The sequence below is a fragment of the Vulpes vulpes genome, chromosome X (genome assembly GCF_048418805.1).
Source record: "Vulpes vulpes isolate BD-2025 chromosome X, VulVul3, whole genome shotgun sequence".
In the NCBI taxonomy this organism is placed as follows: domain Eukaryota; kingdom Metazoa; phylum Chordata; class Mammalia; order Carnivora; family Canidae; genus Vulpes; species Vulpes vulpes.
In genome coordinates, this window is record NC_132796.1 from 67,018,179 (window position 1) to 67,036,416 (window position 18,238).

At 36.1% G+C, this 18,238-nt stretch overlaps 1 protein-coding gene across 6 annotated transcripts in view; it reads left to right on the forward strand.

Moving 5' to 3' along the window:
- Positions 1-18,238, forward strand: part of DIAPH2 (diaphanous related formin 2) — a 1,085,411-nt gene that overhangs the window by 223,533 nt on the left and 843,640 nt on the right. The gene's annotated exons all lie outside the window — the stretch shown is intronic.

Below are 18,238 nucleotides of genomic sequence, written 5' to 3' on the forward strand. Positions count from 1 at the left end.
TATTGGAGGCGATATGTCATAGGAGGACTGATAAAATAAATCCACTGTCCCTCTTTGTCTGGTTCACTGTGCTCCAACCACGGTTGCCTTCTGTTTCTTGAATTTACCCAGTCATTTCCACTTTGGGTCCTCTGCACTAGCTATTTATTCCCTCTGGTTTGAAAGCTTTTCATTCAGATTTTTTACATGACCTGTTTTCTTGTCATTCAGGTTTTAGCTTAAGTGTCAATTCTGAAGACATTTCTGAACTCCCGTCCGAAAGTGACTCCCACTCTCCATATTACTCTGTTTTATTTACATGATAGTAGCCATTTTACTATTTTCTATTTTATAGAATGTGTATGTATACCTTATTTCCTCGAGTATGGAGAGACTGTATAACTTGGTGATTAAAAGTGTTGACTCTGGAGAATTGTTCAGTTCAGATTCTGGCTCTGCCATTTACTACCTATCAGCACTTGAGGATACTTTTATTTTATTTATTTTATTTTATTTTATTTTATTTTATTTTATTTTATTTTATTTTTATTTATTTTTATTTTTTTTAAAGATTTTACTCATTTATTTATTTATGGTAGACAGACAGACAGACAGAGAGAGAGGGGCAGAGACACAGGAGGAGGGAGAAACAGGCTCCATGCCGGGAGCCCAACGTGGGACTTGATCCGGGACTCCAGGATATTGCCCTGGGCCAAAGGCAGGCGCTAAACTGCTGAGCCACCCAGAGATCCCCCTATTTTTAACTTCATCTCTATATGTTTGACTTTCCTCATTTGTAACAACTGTCATTGAAAACAGAATCTAGCTCACAGACTTACTGTGAGAATCAAATCAACTTTAACATCTAAAGCACTTAAAGCGGTATTTATGACATGGTAGACACCCACAAAATACTTGATATTCAAGTGTACTAAATTATCATTCATTCATGCAAAAGATTATAATGAAACCATTACAGTGAATGAGATAGTTTAGTGTGTATTGATTTGAATCTACTTCAAAATATAATATTAGGATAGATATTAATCTCAAAATCTTAGTATCTTTAAATAACAAGGCGTATTTTTAGCTCATACTACATGTTCATCATGTGTCAGGGAAGGTTTTTGATCCATGTTGTTCTCACTCTGGATTCTTGGCTCCAATATATGGCAAAAAGAAGTAGAAGATACATAATGGCATCTCAGATGCTTCCATCTAAAAGTACCACCCTTCACTCTAGTCACATTGTATTGGTCAATATAAGTCACATAGCCACACTTAAATTCAAGGAGTAGGAAAGTACAATCCTATCATTTTCCTTTAAGGAGAAGAACCTGCAATATCAGTGAAGAGTCATTACTAATGGCAACATCATAATTGAGGAAAAGTATATATGTAAAATACTTAGATTATATGAGAAAAATGGGTAGAACAACACACATAAACTCCTAACTGGGGTCTCTGAGAAGTGGAATGTCCACTTTTCACATTATACCTTTATGTATTATTTGATATATTTTTCAATGTGCACATATATTGATTTCATAACTAAAAAAATGTCTCCCAACTTCCCCTCACATATACTTTGACAATATGCCATGGCAAATACTATTAAAATTGAGTCAATATGGAATGAATTATATATCACATTGAGGAAGAAACTGATTTAGCAACAAGTGAAAATGGGTGGGAATAAATAATTTTCTGGATAAAGAAGTATTAGAATGGGGTTCCTCAAGAATGAGTGGCAATACTAAATTCCTATAAACTATCTGGTGGATGGAAATGCATGGTAGTCTTTCCAAACTTATTTGTAACTAAGTTTTCTCAGTAGTTAAGTGCCAAAGAAGTAGGAGCAAACCACAAAAAATTTTTACATCACATAGCACTTGAACAGAATTATGTCATAGGTATGTAATACATTTTTGACCTCTTAAAGTTGCTGTTGGCAGTCATTCCAGGGCTTCTCCCAGCTTGAAAATTTCTAATATTTATTGTTCTTTTAAAAAAGTAAGACAGTAGAGGATACACTTGTGCATGATTTACAAATAATGGAAAAAGTATTGACTTTAGGTAAACACTTCTCTTTAGATTTTTGTTACTTGTAACAACTTGCGTAGGTATAAATGCCTTATTATTTCCCTTGTTACTTATGTTGGCCTTCCTTGGAAATGCATACTGTTTGAGAGGGAGACACATATATTGGAAGTTCCAAAGGAAGTGCATATTTAGCTTTAACTATATGACGGTAAGTTGAAAGAATTTTGAAATTAAAAAGTTATTGAATGACTTGTAAAGTAAGAGATTTGTATACAGAAAAAACTGGGGGAGAATTTGAAGGAAAATTTTATTTTATCCTTATTTGCCTTTATAATATATTTTAGTGATTGCTGTTATACATTTATTTTAATGAATCTTTACTTAAAACCATACTTAAGGTAGGAGATTATAACTTAGTATATTTTGAATATACATTTTGTTACTTTTTTATAGCCTTCTGTTAAAATGAATTGTGAAATACTTATATTTTATATAGGAAGGGAAACACAGTCCGAATTAAGACTTGTCAAAATTTTTAAAGGATTAGATTCAGGAATGAAAGTAAGAAGTATATAAGAGGGGGTCCAGAAGAATTTGATAGGTCCACAGGTCTCTCACTTGCTTCACCTGATGATTTTTTCAAAGGGGCTTATCAGATATAATGATACACCTGAGATATACATGGTAAATCTACCTTTTGTGCTTAAATAATCTTACATGATCGTATTGAAAACAACAGGATTTTTCAGCATTACTTGCATATTCGGTATCAAGGAATGTTACAGTTTAAGTATTGCTAAAATCAGCTGCATTTAGATTGTGCTGTGCATCATATATTTCTTGGTTGGTGGTTTTTATTAATTAGTAACATGGGATTCTTGATGAAGAATTTGAGATATATCTTGAAGATGTATTTTGGAATAGGTGTCATATTCTCCCTTTCCTTAAATTTCTAGTATTTCCAAGCTTTTCCCTTTAATAATTACTCATGCATAATCAGTGAGTTTAAGAAAATCACCAGATATGGTATTCAAAAATGATATGAAAAGCAGTATGGTGGAAAATAGGAACATGTAATATACAAGCTTGCAGATCATTATATATGTAATGTAGATGAAAGGTTTCATTTAAATTTTAGTGGTATGCTACATTAGGAAAAAAGGGTGTATTTGGTAAACATTACTTTTTGATCATTATTTGCAAACTTAGTCATTCTTTTTTAAAATTTTTTTATTGGAGTTTGATTTGCCCACATATAGTGTAACACACAGTGCACATCCCATCAAGTGTCCCCCTTAGTGCCCGTCACCCCATCACCCCATCCCCCTGCCCAACTCCCCTTCCACTACCCCGTGTTCATGTCCCAGAGTTAGGAGTCTCTCATATTTTGTCACCCTCTCTGGTTTTTCCCACTCATTTTCTCTCCTTTCCCCTATGATCCCTTTCACTATTTTTTAATATTGTTGGAATGAATAAAACCATATAATGCTTGTCCTTCTCCAATTGACTTGATTTACTCAGCATAATAATCTCCAGTTCAATCCATGTGGTAGCAAATGGTGGGTATTCACCATTTTTAATCACTGCATAATATTCCAATGTATATATAAATCCACATGTTCTTTACTCATTCATCTGTCTATGGACATTGAGGTTTCTTCCACAGTTCAGTGACTGTGGACATTGCTGCTATAAACATTGGGGTGCAGGTGTCTTGGCTTTTCAATGAATCGGTATCTTTGGGGTAAATCCCCAGTAGTGAAATTGCTGGGTCATAGGGTAGGTCTGTTTTTAACTCTATGAACCTCTACACAGTTTTCCAGAGTGGCTGTACCAGTTTAATTTCCCACCAACTGTGCAAGAGGGTTCCCCTTTCACTACAACCTCTCCAACATTTGTTTCCTGTCTTGTTGATTTTCACCATTCTCACTGGTGTGACGTGGTACCTCATTGTGGTTTTGATTTGTATTTCCCTGATGGCAAGTTATGCGGAGCATTTTCTCATGTCCTTCTTGGCCATGTCTATGTCTTCCTCTGTGAAATTTCTGTTCATGTCTTTTGCCCATTTCATGATTGGATTGTTTGTTTCTTTGCTGTTGAGTTTCATAAGTTCTTTATTAATCTTGGATACTAGCCTTTTATTGGATATGTCATTTTCAAATATCTTCTCCCATTCTGTAGGTTGTCTTTTAGTTTTGTTGAACTGTTTCTTTTGCTGTGTAGAAGCTTTTTATCTTGATTAAGTCCCAATTTAATTTTGCTTTTGTTTCTCTTGTCTTCATAGATGTATCTTGCAAGAAGTTGCTGTGGCCAAGTTCAAAAAGGGTGTTGCCTCTGTTCTCCTCTAGGATTTTGATGGATTCTTGTCTCACATTTAGACCTTTCATCCATTTTGAGTTGCTCTTTGTGTATGGTGTAAAAGAATGGTCCAGTTTCATTCTTCTGCACGTAGCTGTCCAATTTTCCCAGTACCATTTATTGACTAGACTGTCTTTTTTCTAGTGGATACTCTTTCCTGGTTTGTGGCATATTTGTTGACCATAGAGTTGAGGGTCCATTCCTGGGTTCTCTATTCTGTTTCATTGATCTATGTGTCTGTTTTTGTGGCAGTACCACAGTGTCTTGATGAAAACAGCTTTGTAGTACAACTAGAAATCCAGCATTGTGATGCCCCCGGCTTTGGTTTTCTATTTCAATTTTCCCCTGGCTATTAGGGGTCTTTTCTGTTTCTACTCAAATCTTAAGATGATTTGTTCCAACTCTCTGAAGAAAGTCCATGGTATTTTTTATTTATTTATTTTTTTATTGGAGTTCAATTTTCCAACGTATAGCATAACACCCAATCCTCATCCCATCAATTCCCCTCCTCAGTGCCCCTCACCCAGTCACTCCCACCTCCTGCCCACCTCCCTTTCCACCACCTCTAGTCTTTTCCCAGAGTTAGGAATCTCTCATGTTTTGTCTTCCTCTCTGATATTTCCTACTCATTTTCTCTCCTTTCCACTTTATTCAGTTCCATGATTTTTTTATATTCCCCTAATGAATGAGACCATATAATGTTTGTCCTTCCCTGATTTACTTATTTCACTCAGCATAATACCCTCCAGTTCCATCCACGTCGAAGCAAATGGTAGGTATTTGTCATTTCTAATGGCTGAGTAATATTCCATTGTATACATAAACCACATCTTCTTTATCCATTCATCTTTCAATGGATACCGAGGCTCCTTCCACAGTTTGGCTATTGTGGACATTGCTGCTATAAACATCGGGGTGCAGGTGTCACGGCATTTCACTGCATCTGTATCTTTGGGGTAAATCGCCAGCAGTGCAATTGCTGGGTCGTAGGGCAGGTCTATTTTTAACTCTTTGAGAAACCTCCACATAGTTTTCCAGAGTGGCTGCACCAGTTCACATTCCCACCAACAGTACAAGAGGGTTCCCCTTTCTCCCCATCCTCTCCAACATTTGCGTTTTCCTGCCTTGTTAATTTTCCCCATTCTCACTGGTGTGAGGGTGGTATTTCAATGTGGTTTTGATTTGTATTTCCCTGATGGCAAGTGATGCAGAGCATTTTCTCATGTGCTTGTTGGCCATATCTATGCCTTCCTCTGTGAGATTTCTGTTCATGTCTTTTACCCATTTCATGATTGGATTGTTTGTTTCTTTGTTGTAGATTTTCATAAGTTCTTTATCGATCTTGGAAACTAACCCTTTACCTGATATGTCATTTGCAAATATCTTCTCCCATTCTGTAGGTTGTCTTTTAGTTTTATTGACTGTTTCTTTGTTGTGCAAAAGCTTCTTATCTTGATGAAGTCCCAATAATTCATTTTTGCTTTTGTTTCTCTTTCCTTCATTGATGTATCTTGCAAGAAGTTACTGTGGCCAAGTTCAAAAAGGGTGTTGCCTGGGTTGTCTTCTAGGATTTTGATGGAACCTTGTCTCATATTTAGATCTTTCATTCATTTTGAATTTATCTTTGTGTATGGTGTAAGAGAATGGTCCAGTTTCATTCTTTTGCATGTGGATGTCCAATTTTCCCAGCGCCATTTATTGAAGAGACTGTCTTTCTTCCAGTGGATAGTCTTTCCTTCTTTGTCGAATAAGTGGACCCTCAACTTTATGGTCCACTTCTGGATTCTCTATTCTGTTCCATTGATCTATGCATCTGTTTTTGTGCCAGTACCACACTGTCTTGATGACCACAGCTTTGTAGTACAACCTGAAATCTGGCATTGTGATGCCCCCAGCTATGGTTTTCTTTTTTAAAATTCCCCTGGCTTTTTGGGGTCTTTTCTGATTCCACACAAATCTTAAAATAATTTCTTCTAACTCTCTGAAGAAGTCCATCGTATTATGATAGGGATTGCAGTAAATGTGTAAATTGCCCTGAATAACATTTACATTTTCACAATATTAATTCTTCCAATCCATGAGCATGGACTATTTTTCTATCTCTTTGTGTCTTCCTCATTTCTTTCAGAAGTGTTCTATAGTTTTTAGGGTATAGATCTTTTACCTCTTTGGTTAGGTTTATTCCTAGGTATCTTCTGCTTTTGGGTGCAATTGTCAATGGGATTGACTCCTTAATTTCTCTTTCTTCAGTCTCATTGTTAGTGTATAGAAATGTCACTGATTTTGGGGCATTGATTTTGTATTGTGTCAGACTGCCAAATTGCTGTATGAGTTCTAGGAATCTTGGGGTGGAGACTTTTGGTTTTATGTATTGTATCATGTCATCCGCAAAGAGGGAGAGTTTGACTTCTTTGCCCATTTGAATGCCTTTAATTTTTTTTGTTGTTGTCTGATTGCTGAGGCTAGGACTTCTAGTACTATGTTGAATAGCAGTGGTGAGAGTGGACATCCCTGTCTTGTTCCTGATCTTAGGGGATAGGCTCCCAGTGCTTCCCCATTGAGAATGATATTTGCTGTGGGTTTTTCATAGATGGCTTTTAAGATGCTGAGGAATGTTCCCTCTATCCCTACACTCTGAAGAGTTTTGATCCGGAATGGATGCTCTATATTGTCAAATGCTTTCTTTGCATCTATTGAGAGGATCCTAGGTTTCTTGTTTTTTCTCTTGTTGATATCATCTATCATGTTGATTGTTTTACAAGTGTTAAACCAACCTTGCATCCTGGGGATAAATCCCAGTTGGTCAGGGTGAATAATCTTCTTAATGTGCTGTTGGATCCTGTTGGTTAGTATCTTGTTGAGAATTTTTGCATCTGTGTTTATCAGGGTTATTGGTCTATAATTCTCCTTTTTATTGAAGTCTGTGCCTGGTTTTGGAATTAAGGTGATGCTGGCCTCATAAATGAGTTTGGATGTGTTCTATTCCTTTCTATCTTGTAACAGCTTTATTAGAATGGGTATTGTTTCTTCTTTAAACATTTAATAGAATTCCCCTGGGAAGCCATCTGGCCCTGGACTTTTGTTCCTTGGGAGAATTTTGTGGACTGTTCTAATATCCTCCCTGATTATTGGCCTGTATAGTTTTCTGTGTCTTCCTGTTCCAATTTTGGTAATTTGGGGTTTCCAGAAATGCATCCATTTCTTCTAGATTGCCTAATTTATTGGCGTATAAGGACTCAGAATACTTTTTAAAAATGATTTGTATTTCCTTGGTATTGGTTGTGATCTCTCCCTTTTCATTCGTGTTTTCATTAATTTGAGTCTTTTCTCTTTTGTCTTTAATAAGGCTGGCTAATTGTATATCTATCTTATTAATTCTTTCAAAGAAACAACTCCTGGTTTTGTTGATGTGTTCTACAGTTCTTCTGGTCTCTATTTCATTAAGTCTGCTCAAATCTTTATTAACTCTCTTCTTCTGCTTGGTTTAAATTTTTTTTGCTCTTCTTTCTCCAGTTCCTTCAGGTGCGAGGTTAGCTTGTGTATTTGAATTTTTTCCAATTTTTGAGGGATGCTTGTATTGCAATGTATTTCCCTCTTTGGACCGCTTTTTCTGTATCCCAACGATTTTGAATGGGTGTGTCTTCATTTTCATTAGTTATTTATGAATCTTTAATTCTTCTCTAATTTCCTGGTTGACTGATTCATCTTCTTGCAGGATGCTCTTTATCTTCCACGTGTTTGAGTTCCTTCCAAATTTCTTCTTGTGATTGAGTTCTATTCTCAAAGTATTGTGGTCTGAAAATATGCAGGGGATAATTCCTATTCTTTGGTATTGTTTAAGGTGTGATTTATGACCCAGTATGTGGTCTATTCTGGAGAAAGTTCCATGTGCACTTGAGAAGAATGTGTATTCAGTTGTGTTCGGATGTGTAGTTCTGTATATATCTGTGAAATCCTTCTGGTACAGTGCATTATTTATAGCCCTTGTTTCTTTGGTGATGTTGTGCTTAGAAGATGTGCCTTTTGCAGAAAGTGTTGTGTTGAAGTTTCCCAGTATTAGTGTATTATCTTCTAAGTATGTGTTTACTTTGGTCATAAGTTGATTGCTATGCTTGGCGGCTCCCATATTAGGGGCATCAATATTCATGATTGTTAGGTCTTCTCATTGGATAGACCCTTTAAGTATGATATGGTGTCCCTCTTCATATTTTACTACAGTGTTTACAATAAACTTTATTTTATCTGCTATGAGGATTGCTGCCCCTGTTTTTTTTTGAGAATCCTTTGAATGGTAAATGGCTCTCCCCTTTCATTTTTAGGCTGTAGGTGTCCTTAGTTCTAAAATGGGACTCTTGTAGGCAGCAAATAGATGTGTCTTGGTTTTTTATCCACTCTGAAGTCCTGCATCTTTTGATGGGATCATTCAGCACATTCATGTTCAGAGTTACTAATGAAAGATATGAATTTAGTGTCATTGTAATACCTATTCAGTCTCTATTTTAATGGATTATTTCCTTGTGATTTCTCTTTTTTTACAGTGTCCCCCTTAGTACTTTTTGCAGATCTGGTTTGTTGGTCCCATATTCTTTCAGTTTCTGCCTATCTTGGAAGCTCTTTTTCTCTATTATTCTGAATGAGAGGCTTGCTGGATATTTTATTCTTGGCTCCATGTTCTTCTCATTTATTACACGGAATATGTCCTTCCAGTCCATTCTAGCCTGGCAGGTCTCTGTGGAGAGTTCTGATCATCTAATATTTCTCCCCGTATATGTTATCTTTGGAATTTGCATGTTTCACTATTAAATGTCGAGTTGTTGAACTTTTTTTTTTTAATTTTCCGGGGTACCTCTCTATCTCTTGAGTCTGAATGCCTGTTTCCTTCCCCGAATTAGGGAAGTTCTCAGCTATGATTTGTTTGAATATGCTTTCTGACACTCTCTCCCTGTTGCCATTCTCTGGAACCCCAATTGTATGTAGATTCTTCCTTCTGAGGCTATTATTTATTTCCCTTAACCTTTCCTCAGGGTCCTTTAATTGTTTTTCTCATTGTTCCTCAGCTTACTTCGTGTCATCAACTTGTCTTCTGTGTTGCTCACTCTTTCTTCCACCTCATTAACTTTAGCCCTTAGGACCGCCAATTTGGAATTCATCTAATTTTTTTTAAAGATCTTATTTTTTTTTTATTTATGAGAGACACAGAGAGAGAGAGGGGCAGAGAGATAGGCAGAGTCACAGGCAGTGGGAGAAGCAGGCTCCATGCATGGAGCCCAATGTGGGACTCCATCCCGGGTCTCCAGGATTTTGCTCTGGGCTGAAGGCTACACTATACTGCTGAGCCTCCTGGGCTACCCTAAATTGTTTTTAGTTTCAAAGTGATTAGACCTACGTTCTGCAGTCATGAAGTCTCTTGAATCTTTTGTGCTATTTTCTCGAGCCACCAATAGCTTTATGATTGTGCTTCTGAATTGGCTTTCTGAAATTGAATTCTCATCCAAATTCTGTAACTCTGTGGTAGAGAGTATTTTTTCTGATTCTTTCTTTTATGGTGAGTTCTTCTTTCTAGTCATTTTGCTCAATGTAGAGTGGCTGTAGGAGTGGGCTGAGTCAAGAATATCAACCAGGACCTACGTTAATTTCACCCTAGAGTATTCTGACAAGGTCATAGACCAGAAATTGAAAACAAATTTCAGAATGAAACAAAAGGACCACTAAAGTGAAAAAGAAGTTGTAAAACAAAATAGGAAAAAAAAGATATGGCCAAGAATTCCAAAGAAGAGAAAAAAGAGAAGAGAAACAAAGAGAAAAGCAAAAGTAAAGAGAGGAAAAAAAGCAGAAGAAGGAGAAAAGGGGGGGGGGCGGGACTGGGAGTTGGTGGTGGTGACGACTTATTGACGGGATAATGTAGTCTACCTGAGGGGTCCTAGAGGGTGATTCTTTTGGAGCTGAGTATATTAGTTCTGTATATTAGAAGATATTCAGTCTGAAATTTATATAAATTAGAAATGCTTATAGAGAACCCTACCATTGACAACCAAAATATAAATGACATAAAATAGGGGTCAGAATGTGAATGAAGAGAGAATATAATCTCACTGAACGAACCAACACGGTATACCATTTGGTTCTGGGTGCAAGCGGGTCATGGTTTAGAAGTTATTAACTTCTGCTATTGTAGAGCAAAACGAGGCAGAGAAAACAAAACAAAACAAAAACACAAAAGAAGAAAAACATATCTTGTGTATCTCCCAAAATTAAGTTGAGTGTGTTGAAGGGCATTTAAAATTTGAAAATATGTCTAAGACCTGTAATTGCAGAATTATGAAATTCAAAAAGTAAGAAACTTAAAAATGAAGAGGTGGTAAAGTATTGTAGTTAAGATGGGAAAACATAAAAAAAAATTAGAAGTTTCTAGTCTGATTAAAAAAACAAGTTGTGCTGGAAGAAGGAAAAAGAAAAAAAGGAAGGGTAGCCTCTTGTTCTATATAATTTAAATCCCTTGGAGATCCCTGGGTGGCGCAGTGGTTTGGCGCCTGCCTTTGGCCCAGGGCGCGATCCAGGAGACCTGGGATCGAATCCCACATCAGGCTCCCGGTGCATGGAGCCTGCTTCTCCCTCTGCCTATGTCTCTGCCTCTCTCTCTCTCTCTGTGACTATCATAAAATAAATTAAAAAAAAAAAAAAAAGAAATCTTAAATCCCTTGAGTTCCCCAGGAGCTTTCCAGTTCTTCTTGGTCAATAACTTTCTCTTCCCCTTGAGAGATGCCCCTCCCCCTGCTGGGTGCCTGACTCAGTGTGAGCTATTTATCCTGTGAGGACTTTGTTCCCTGGCAGCCTAGCCTCTCTCTGGCCCAAGTTGAAACAAGGAAGAAAAAGAACAATGGCAGCAGCTAGATCCCCAGCTTTGGAGTGAGCTCTGTAGCAGCAACCAACTCAGTGTCCCAGTACGCACCGTCCAGGATGCTCCCAAGCTGGTGTGGGTGCGCTGATCTGCACAGCTTGTTGGGTGCCCAGTGGCAGGAGTGTCTCGCTTTTCTCTGTCCTCCCTGCCACTGACTGTACCGGGGGAGTGCAGGATTGTGCGCTTTGTTCGTTCGGTGTCCTAGGATCTGGGACCCTGTGATGCTAGAATTGCACTCACGGGGTGCATTGCTCCCGAAAGCAGCAGGGCACAGACCCCTCTATCTGTAGCCACCCCCCTAACCAACTGGCTTCTCCCAGATGCACCGCCGTGTTCACGCTCCAGCCCTTTACTGAGATTGGTTCAGTTTGTGGTGCACTTTCCCCTGGGCGCACTTCCTCTATTGGTGACTCAGGGTCACTGGAGGCTTCACAGCCCCTCCTGTGATTCTGCCTGATTTCCCTGCTAAGCACTTTCCTTTTGGGGAAGAATCTGGTGCAGATTTTTAAAGTTCCTGCTTCTCCTGGGCTGGGCTTTCCTGTCCTGGAGGCTTCCCTGCCCGCCCTTAGCCCTGCTCCTCGTGGTGCCCCTCCCCCACTTGATTTTTTTAAATTTAATTTTATTTTTTTACGCTTCTTACCTTGTTAGAAGAGAAAACCCTTCTCTCTGTAGCATTCCAGCCTTTTTCTCTTCAATCCTCAGGTCAAATTTGTATGTTTTCAGGATGGTTTGAAAGTTATATAGGTAAGTTGGTGGGACCAAGTGATTTGAGGACCCCTACTCCTCCACCATCTTGCCCCGCCTCCCATTTCCAAAACTTCGTCATTCTTAATAATTAAAATTTAGGTCATTGTCAACTTTTCTTGCATATTGTTTCATAGAGCAGGTAGAAAGAAACAACAAGCCTAGTATTCAAATCAATAGTTCTTTATTGAGCTCTTAATTTTTACTCAACACTACAATGTGAAGTATACAGGGGGAGGAAGTGTAAAATATCTTGATTTCAAGGAAGTTAAAATGTCCCTTCTTTGGGCGGGGGCGGGGGGCTGCTGAGAGAGGTTAAATAATATGTCTGAGTAGTTGCAGAGCTGAATTAGAGCCTTCCAACTCTAGAGGCATTTTTATTAATATGTTAAATTGCCTGTCTCAACAGCAGGAATGACTTCATGGAATAGATGACAGTGGAATCAGACTTCAAAGATGTTATTGGGAGAGGAGCAACAAAAATGGAATTTAAAAATGGTAATGAGGGAACTGGCTCAACCTAAGAATTCATGTGCTAGGAAGTAAGGAAATAAAAATAGAAATAAAATGATTATATAATGACAGATAATATTAATTTGATACTTATTTGCCAACGACTGTTGTAATTAATCTTTCAGAAAAGTTTTTATTTATTTATTATATATAGAGAGAGATTGCAAGTACGATCAGAGGGGAGAAACAAAGGAAGAGGGACAAGCAGGCTATGTGCTGAGCATGTGACCAGCACGGGGCTGGATCTGAAGACCTTAGGATTGTGACTATGGTTGAAATAAAGAGTCAGATGCTTAACTGAGTGAGCCATCCAGGTGCCCTGTAAGTGCTTTTAATCCCTGAACTAATTTCATTCTCATACCAACGACATGAGATAGGTACAATTATGATTTCCATTTTACAAATGGGAAAACTGAGGTCCGGAGGGGTTAAGTATCTTGCTCATAGTTTTGCATTTAGTTAGTGGTAGAGCCAATTTTTGAAGTTTAGGGTAGTCTGGCTTGGAGATTATACTCCAATTTTTTTGCTGTGTTGCTTCTGTGTACCTTAATAAGGAGTGATAAAACCAAGCCAGGGTAACCAGTCAGTACAGTGAGTCTGTTGGGTGTTAAGAGCCAAGAGGATTGAGAGTGAAAGCTAGGGTGAGCTCTAGTAAGGTCCTTCAGTTTCTACTGTTAATGTACTCAGAGCACTGGCATTACCTTCTATTCTATTCTCTACCTGTCACCTTCCAAATAGAGGAGAAAGTAATCTTTCCCTTCCTCCATGCCCACCTTAGCTATCCCCAAGAGGGCATTAAAAGCACCTTAAAGATTCTTGGGATGTATAGGATATCCATGTGTGGTGATTTTAAAACTTTTCCAAAAGAGAAGAGGCCAGGAACATTTTTCACCTTTCACCTTCCCCTACCCCATCAGACCAATGCCAAAGAAGATGGTAGATATGTCTATATTTTACAAATTTTAACTATTCATTTCCTTGGAAGTATGTTTTATCAAGTTTTCTTTAGGTTTTATGTTTAAAAGATTTTTAAAATTTAGTAGATATTTGCTTTTATCCGAAAGAATGTTACTTTAGTTATAAATGCAGTTTTCTATATAGAAAATAAACTCTTTCTTTTTTTTACTGGGATGGTAGTGTCTGAGTATCACACTTAACACAAGCCTATTTTTTGCAGTTGTGCGATTGTGGTTAAGTATGGAGTCTTACTACAGTGATGTTAAGGGCCTTGAAAGCTAGGCAGGAATTTATGCCCAAAGTCTTATCTTACAGGATTCGATAATCTAATCATGCAGAGAACTTTTGTTATCTAGAGTTTAAGGTACTCATAAAATACTGTTTGGTTCTGGAATTTTTCTCTTGATAAATGACTGTTCTCAAAGGCATATTGATTTCCATATAATCATACAGCTAGTTATACTCCAGTTTATTAGGAAAACAGTTTTGGATTTTGCATAATTTAATGAATATAATTAATGAGTATTTTTTTCTGTGATAGCTTAAGTAATCAGGCTGACCTAAACTAATTATTTATACTCATTAGAGATTTAAGAAAAATAGTTATAAAATACTATTTTGAAAAAAAAATACTATTTTGCATGATGCCTCTTTTTCTCAACTTCTAAACTTAGGCACTTGATTAATTTCATTTTAAAGTACAAGAATACTTACTAGAAAGGACAGAGACATTGTAGTCAAAAGAGTGGTAAAGTAAAATTCACATGTAACATAATCCTTGTGTACTTCAAAGTAAAATGATATCACTGTAAAGAACGGCACTAGTATTTTAGATATTATTTTATCATTTAACTATTAAAAAAAGTTATTTTGTGCAGTATTGATATAAAGATCTGAACTATAAGTCATATTAGATAATGGCCAGTTCCCAGAAGAATCTTATAAATAGCTTCATGGATGAATATGTTTATATCTTTTCTTATGAAGGTTACTTTGTAATTGTGTGTGTGTGTGTGTGTGTGTAGCTGAGAGAGTAGCTTATGAACTTCAAGGTGAGGTAGTGAAGCCTTCTGGTTCATCAAGTCAAAGTAAAGCAACTATTTAGTCAATTCTACTTCTAAAGAGCAAAAACTATACTTCCTTTTTCTATTTTCATGCCTAGAATAGTACCTGGAAATGGTTGGTGCTCAAAAATTTTGATTGTATATTGTAAGTAAAAGTGAAAATTAGATTTTAGTTATTAAAATGTAAATGCTACTTTCATGAATGTATATATTGTATCAAATACAATAATTCTGTGATTAAAATTGGAAAGACTTTTTGTACCATTGAAAACATATCAGAACCATTTTATTGAGTTTTTTCCATGTGTGGTTTCCAAAATTAATTTCCCACAGTAGAAATACAGTGTATTCATTTACTGATCCCTTACTTCTTTTTAGGCACTGTGTTGGTACTTTTACAGATTTCGTGTTATTTACTGGATATCCTCCTTATATGCCTGAAAATTGATATTACAATCTCCATTTTTCAAACTGTGAGATTCTGACTCAGAATTCAAGTAAGCTGCCCAATAAATTGCTTGGTAGTAAGTGCCAGAGCTTTTATTCAAACTCAAGTACTGCCTCTCCTGAATATCCTTGCTGATGGTAAATCTTCATCTTTTGAGTAGAAATAATTTTTCCTAAAGCAGCCAAAATTTTCTGCCTTAAATTTAATGAAAAGATAGGTGACTAATCAAATCCTCATCATAAAATATGAAGCAGTGAGACTTATTTTATTATTTGGTTGCAGACTGTCCTGAAGGTAATTCCTTCATCCAAAAACAATGTTCAGAAATGTTTTCACCAATGGCAGCATAATTATAGTGCATATATAGCCCATAAGATAACTGTTATAGACAATGCACATTTGGAAGATTAAATTCTCTTTGTTAAAAAAAAACCAGGATAGTTATTTTATAGTCACACTTTGTGATTTCAAACTATATCACTTTCATGGCATTATCTGATTTGTATACATTGTTTTAAGAGATGTAAAGAAATATCATATTAGAATACAAAATTATACCATTTATGTTACTCTGGGACATTTGATCGTTTCTCAGGGAAAATTTCAAAACTGTTTAGTTCATCTCAGTTTCTATAGTGTACCTCTAAAAGCCTCTAAAGTATCATTTCTTTTTTTTTTAAGTCTCATTTCTTTAACAGGGCCTTATTGGTGTTCTAAAGGAATGATTGAAATGAAAAGAAATGAGAGAATCAAACAGCATACCATAATAGATGATATGCAAAGTAATTATGTTAATGTTGACTTTTTATGAAGCTCCAGCCATTTTTACCTGTTCATTTTTGTGTGGAAACCTGTGCAGTTGAGATGCTGAATTAGAAATTCTTGTACAAATGAGCCTAGAGGCATGTTTCTAATATTAGAGCTAAGCCTGTGCAGAATTTTAATGAATTTCCCTAAGTTAGTTTTTAAAATGTTCTATCAGAGAAGGTAATTCTTCTGCCAGAAAATTTGGATTCTAATATATATATTATATATATATATATAATATACGTATATGTATATATGTATTATATATATTTATTTATTTAAAAGATTTTTATTTATTTATTCATGAGAGACACAGAGAGAGAAAGGCAGAGACACAGGCAGAGGGAGAAGCAGGCTCCATGCAGGGAGCCCGACTTTGGACTCCAGGATCACACCCTGGGCCGAAGGTGGCGCTAAACCGCTGAGCTACCAGGGCTGCCCCTGGATTCTAATATTTATCATCAAATTTTTAGCTATACAAATCTTCATAGCTGCATATAATTCTCATTTGTTAGTTATGAGGGAAAAACCTAAATTCCATACTCCATTTATATCATATACAGTGTAAGGTTTTATAAGGTATATAGGAGAAGTATTTGAGAAGAATTGGAAGGAAGGTATTAATATAGAAAAAATGTTAGGGCCAAATGATATAGATAAATTCATATTGGCAAATATGTGCTCAGGAGTATTTTGTAAAGAAGCAGTTATGAATTATTTATTCTAGTAGTTTGGCAAAGGGGTGGAGTTTGTTTATGTATTTATAACAAGTTCATAATCATAATAATTTATATGTATATGTGTGTGTGCACACATATGAAGATAGATGAAATACTTAAGAAAATGGGATTTGGAATCAAGCAGAGCATATTTAAACCAAGTCTTCTCACTCCCAAACTGAAGCTTTTATCCATGGTCAGAGAAATTTAATAGAGTCATTCCCCTAAATGCTTATATTGCATCCTTCATTGCACATGTCATTTTTGCCTATATTCTTTTTCCTATAGTGCTCATATGTCAGTTATCATGTATAATACAAGTTAATGTTCTTACGTCCTAAAACTGAAATGTCCTGCCTGGGTTCAGGAAATAAAATCTTGTAGAGAGTATCTTTTGACTATGTTAAATTGTCAACTCTGGCTTAATTACTTCTTAGAAAAATGGTATATTGTCATTTTTAATTTAAAGAGATTATTTATTTTCCCAGATTATTTATATCTCCTAATGAGATCTCATCACCTAAAATTATGAAAAATTGAGAGCTTTCCCTTTATGCTCAAGAATAAGACAAGAATGTCCCCTGAAACTTCATATATAGATAATACTGTATCTCAATTTGCACTGGGATCCGGTTGACTGAAGGGACTCTAGATTAAGTCACAGAAAAAGCTTGTTTGTCAAAAGGCAATTAACTATAAATGCTGGTATGCTAAGATGCATACTGAAGCTATCCATAATAATTTTTCAAAACTAAATCTAAAGCTAGTATATAGATCTTAGGTGTCAAAAGCAGATTGATTATTGCAGGATCAATTGATTGCAAGATCAATTCACAGAATATACAGGGTTATCAGAAATGTGTTCCTCAGTTATTTTTAAAAATTCAAATGAGTCCTATTGGATGGACTGATAGAAGAAAAAAATAAACCAGAGGAGTCAGAACTCTAGTCATTTGGATATATAAAACTAACTCTTCCATCGAATCCGCTCCCTCATTCTGTCCCTCAGCTCCATGTTCTTTGGGATAGGCAATGCAGACCAGTATGTCAACTGTCCTTTTGTCTTGTCTTCCAAAGAGCTCCTGGCCTTGAACTCCAACTCCTTCCAGCTGTATTATCAAGGAACTGGTTAGAAAAAAATTATTCTTCAAAATACTGTTATTAAGATAATATAAACAGTCAAATAAAAACTCACAAAAACTGTGAATACCTACCAAAAGCACTGCATTAATTTTAAGTGCTGTAAACCGGACATGAATATATTTAAGAAGAATACATTTAATACTTTCAAGGGGACTGTTGCTTAAAACAAAGTTTTGGAATATTGGCAAATTTGATCAATTGAACCAACTAGACAGTTGAAAAATTGGAAGCATAGGAACCATTTCCTAATGGTCTTTAAAATGTTCAGTGCCTAAACATTTTAATAATTCAAAAACATTCTAATTGGTGGAATTAGAATGACGTAAAAGAGAAATCGAAATCTGATGCCTATTTTCTTTCAACCTGCCAAATTTTAATTAAAATCAATCAAATTTGAAGTTTAAAATAGTAAACTGTCTACACCACAGACATTCTAAAGTGTTTTTAAAGATAGATAATATATATTTTGAACTCATTTAATACAAAATCAAAATCAGAATAAAAAGTTTTACCCACCATAGTAAACAAACTATCATCAATCTGCCCTGTATCTACACTGAAATTC